We start from the raw sequence: 5000 nt of genomic DNA, 5'->3' as shown, positions 1-5000 counted from the left end.
TCGGTTGGCCGCCGGGGTAGACCTTCTGTCGGCCGGCCGCGGGGTAGACCTGCTGTCGGCCGGCACCCGGGTAGACCTGCTGTCGGCCGGCCGCGGGGTAGACCTGCTGTCGTCCGGCACCCGGGTAGACCTGCTGTCGGCCGGCCGCGGGGTAGACCTGCTGTCGGCCGGCCGCGGGGTAGACCTGCTGTCGGCCGGCAGCCGGGTAGACCTGCTGTCGGCCGGCCGCGGGGTAGACCTGCTGTCGGCCGGCACCCGGGGTAGACCTGCTGTCGGCCGGCACCCTGGGTAGACCTGCTGTCGGCCGGCAGCCGGGTAGACCTGCTGTCGGCCGGCCGCGGGGTAGACCTGCTGTCGGCCGGCCGCGGGGTAGACCTGCTGTCGGCCGGCGGCCGGGGTAGACCTGCTGTCTGCCGGCACCCGGGGTAGACCTGCTGTCGGCCGGCCGCCCGGGTAGACCTGCTGTCGGCCGGCCGCGGGGTAGACCTGCCGTCGGTCGGCCGCCGGGGTAGACCTTCTGTCGTCCGGCACCCGGGGTAGACCTGCCGTCGGCCGGCCGCCGGGGTAGACCTGCCGTCGGCCGGCCGCCGGGGTAGACCTGCCGTCGGCCGGCCGCCGGGGTAGACCTGCCGTCGGCCGGCCGCCGGGGGAGAGCCGCTGTCGGCCGGCGGGCCGCCGCGGGACGCGTCGAGCGGCCCGCCCCTCTCGGCCTGAGCGCGTCGCCGCCTTCGTGTCTCCCCGAGAGGAAAGGAGGGAGCCCTCAGAAGCCGGCGGCGCTCCCTCCCCCGTCCGGGCGCGAGCAGACGGCGGCCCCGCCGCCGCCTCGGTTTCTGCCCGCCTGGCTCGATCGGCGGGGCCGCCGTCCGCCTGCAGGTTTCGGCGGGGCCGGCCGGGGGCCGAGCGGGAAGGAAGCCGCCGTGGGCGCGAAAGCCTCCGAGAGAGCGCCGGCGAGAAAGCTTCCTCGGAAAGGGAGGGCGCCGAGGCTCAGGCCGCCGGCGGCCCCGTCGGCCCGCTCCTCAGCCCCCGCAGGCGTTGTCGCGGTGCCGAGCGGCCGGCCGCTTGAGGAGGAGCCGCCCGGGGCGTGGGCGGGGAGGGGCCGACGGCGGCGGCCCGAACCGTCGCCCAGCAGGGGGGCGGGCGGGGCAAGCCCGGAAGGAGGTGCCGAGGCAGGGTGACGTCGGAGGGCGGGGCCGCCGGGCCGGCATCGCCCGCCCAGCAGGGGGCGGGGAAAAGCCCGGAAAGGCGCCGCCGCGGGAGCGGCGGTTCCGTGCCGGGCCCCGCACGCCTCGGCGGCGAGCCCCCGGAGGCGGGCCCGGGGCCAAAGACCTCCGCGGACCGCCGAAGAGCCGGCCGCCCGCCCGCCCGCTCGCCGCTTCTGCCGGCGATTCGAGTCGAGTCACGCCGGGGGCCGGCGTCTTTCTTCCCGCCGCGTCCCACCGCACCCTCCCGCCCGCTTCCTTTCCCCCGCTGTCCGCCCCCAGGTCCCGCCGGCTGGCCGGTGCCGCTTCTGCTCCCCGCAGGCGTGGCGGGGACGCCCCGCGGCCGGTCGAGCGCGTCGGCAGGCCGGGCGCGGGCCGCGAGCCGCCCGTCGGCTCGGCTGGGAGGCGTCCGGCCGCGCACGCAGGAACGGAAATGGGATGGGCCGAGAATTTCGGATCCCGGCGAAGCGTTGGTGTTCCGCCCCGACGCGAGAGCCGTCCTTTCGGGAAAAAGACGAAAGAAGAAGGGAAGGGGTGGGTGCGCGTGTGGCCGTGGGTGAGGGCGTGTGCCTGCGTGCCTGCGTGCGTGAAAAAAAGCAAAATAAAGCAACGGTCAAAAATACGCCTCGGTCTAGGGAGCGGCAATATCGGGAGGGACGGGGCCGCCGAAGCTACCCGACGGCCGAGGGGCGCACAGGTCGGTCTCCCGCCTCCGGGGCAGGCCGCCGCCGCCGCCGCCACCGCCGCCGCCGGGCACGGCGTCAGAAGCCGCAGGGGGCGGCCGGCGCGGAGGCGGCCGACAGGACTACCCCGGTGGCGGGCGGCCCCGGGAGGTTGGGTCCACCCAGGGCCGGGGCCGCCTGACAGGCCTGGCCCGGTGGCGGGACACGAGGCAAATTTCAGCGGGGTACCCTTGTCTCCCGGACGGGGAAGACCTGCTGCCCGTGGTCGGGGCAGCCCTGCTGTCCCAGGTCGGGGTAGACGTGTTGTCCCAGGCCGGGGTAGACCTCCTGTCCGCGGTCGGGGTAGACCTGGTGTCCCGCGGTCGGGGTAGACCTGCTGTCCCAGGTCGGGGTAGACGTGTTGTCCCAGGCCGGGGTAGACCTGCTGTCCCAGGTCGGGGTAGACGTGGTGTCCCCCGGTCGGGGTAGACCTGCTGTCCGCGGTCGGGGTAGACGTGTTGTCCCAGGCCGGGGTAGACCTGCTGTCCGCGGTCGGGGTAGACGTGTTGTCCCAGGCCGGGGTAGACCTGCTGTCCGCGGTCGGGGTAGACGTGGTGTCCCCCGGTCGGGGTAGACCTGCTGTCCGCGGTCGGGGTAGACGTGGTGTCCCCCGGTCGGGGTAGACCTGCTGTCCGCGGTCGGGGTAGACGTGGTGTCCCCCGGTCGGGGTAGACCTGCTGTCCGCGGTCGGGGTAGACGTGTTGTCCCAGGCCGGGGTAGACCTGCTGTCCGCGGTCGGGGTAGACGTGTTGTCCCCCCGGTCGGGGTAGACCTGCTGTCCGCGGTCGGGGTAGACGTGTTGTCCCAGGCCGGGGTAGACCTGCTGTCCGCGGTCGGGGTAGACGTGGTGTCCCCCCGTCGGGGTAGACCTGCTGTCCGCGGTCGGGGTAGACGTGGTGTCCCCCGGTCGGGGTAGACCTGCTGTCCGCGGTCGGGGTAGACGTGTTGTCCCAGGCCGGGGTAGACCTGCTGTCCGCGGTCGGGGTAGACGTGGTGTCCGCGGTCGAGGTAGACCTGGTGTCCGCGCCGGCTCTGGAAGTTCACCAAGGGGTCGCTGTTTTCAGCTGCCTCCAGTTACGTCATGCTAGGAGGCGGCTAGCGCCGCCGCTTTGCCCCGGTCACGTACGCTACGGTCACTTGCAGGCATCGGCGGCCTCGGACACGTATCTCCGTATTATGGGAGCGAGGTAACGGGTCGTCTCCCCCAGGCTGCTACCGTGCCTGTGTCCTCCGGAGGCGAAGCTACGGGCCGGCCGCCCGGCCGGTCGCCGGCGCTGAGCTCAGAGAGAAACGAAGGGGAGAGCCGCCGGCAAGGGAGGCCCGAGAGAGAAACCGAGAGTGTGCCGCCTCGGCGGGACCGAGTCGCGGGGCTCGTCCCGCTTCCCGTGCTACCCATCGTGCCGGTGGGGCAGCTTTGTTTGCCAGGCCGAGGAGGCGTCGTTGCCGCTGCTTGCCCAGAGAGAGAAGGGAGTGTGTTGCCGCCTCGGCGGGACCGAGTCGCGGGGCTCGTCCCGCTTCCCGTGCTACCCATCGTGCCGGTGGGGCAGCTTTGTTTTGCCAGGCCGAGGAGGCGTCGTTGCCGCTGCTTGCCCAGAGAGAGAAGGGAGTGTGTTGCCGCCTCGGCGGGACCGAGTCGCGGGGCTCGTCCCGCTTCCCCCGTGCTACCCATCGTGCCGATGGTGGGGGGGGCCAGCTTGTCGTGATGCCGAGGAAGCGTGTGCTGCTTGCCCAGAGAGAGTGTTGCCGCGCGGGCGGCCGAGGCGAGAAGGGAAGGGCGTGGAGGAGGCAGAGAAGCCGCAGGCGGGTCCCCCCCGCTCTGGTCGTGCTGCTGCCGATTCCGGTCCAGTCCCGCCTCCCTCCCCCCCGCCCCAGCCCTGGGGCGGGGAAGCGAATGCCGGTGGCTGGCGGGCGAGGCGGCGGCGCCTCGTCCCTTATGTGCTCGGCCTTAAGCCGGGGGGCCCCCCTCGGCGGGGTGCAGTTTTTTTTTTTTGTTTTTCGGCTGGCGGTCTCGGTGGGCCACGGTGTGGGCCCGGCAGCCGGGGGCAGACGTCGGCCGGGGGCGCCTCTGTCTAACCGTTGCTCGAGCTTCGTTCGAGGCTTTACCACCCCACCCCCGGCCCGTCCCCGAAGACCGGGTTGTGTCCCCCGCCCCGAGTTGTTGTGGCCCTCGTTCCCCCTTCCTCGGCCTTAAGCCGGGGACCCGCGCTTTTGCGGGCGGAATTTGTTTCAGGGGCGGCGGCCGGCCGCGGTGGCCGGCCCCGCCCGCGTGCGGACACCCGAACGCGACGGGGAAAAATGCCCCCGGGCCGAGAGAGAGAGAGATGGCGCGGGCGAGGCGGCGGCGCCTCGCCCTTCCTCAGTTGTCGTGGCCGGTGCGGACCGAGCCACCGTGGCCCGGCGGGCTGGGTTGCGAACGGGGTCCCCGCTTCGTTTTCTTTCGCTTGTAGGCGTGCGGGGCAGAGCGTGGGGGTCTGCCCGCCCGGTCTCCTCCGTATTTTCTGGGGGTGTGAGGGCTTTCTGCCCGCCGCTCCCTTTTGCGGCCCTAAGCCGCGGCACCGAGAAAAAGCCAAGCGTCCGCAGAGGCGTGCGGGCCCCGCCCCCAAGCGAAAAGCGAAGGGGGGCAGGGAGAAAAACCTCGTGGGTGGCGGTGGTGTCGTTGGGGAGTGAGAGGCGCGGGCCTCGCCCCCACCCCCCATCCCCGGGCCCGCGGCCCCCGTGGCTAGCACGGGTCCTGCGACGCGCCATGTGCCTTTTTATCGTTTTTTTCTGCTCCTGGTTTGCCGTTTCCCCCCCGGTTTTTTTTTTTTTTTTTGGTTTTGTTTTTTTCCGGGGGATGGAAAAAAAAAAGCCGATCGCCGCGAGGCCGGGCGCTAAAGCCGGGTTTGGGGGGGCCCCGTGGCCTCTCGCGGTCGGTGGCAACCTTTTTTTGTCGCACGCTTTCCCGGATGGGTTCCCCTCGGGGAAGGGGAAAAAGGGGTGTGAAAACCCCCGACGTCCCGGCCCCCGGCGGGGTGTGTGGCGTCTCCCATCTTTGCCGTTGTCGTCCAGTTAGAGGGAACCGTTGTCCGCAGATGCGGGT

The sequence above is a fragment of the Cyanistes caeruleus genome, unplaced genomic scaffold, assembly GCF_971803275.1.
Source record: "Cyanistes caeruleus unplaced genomic scaffold, bCyaCae1.hap1.1 HAP1_SCAFFOLD_507, whole genome shotgun sequence".
NCBI lineage: Eukaryota > Metazoa > Chordata > Aves > Passeriformes > Paridae > Cyanistes > Cyanistes caeruleus.
The sequence above is the reverse complement of the archived record's forward strand: the minus strand, read 5'-3'. Positions refer to the sequence as shown.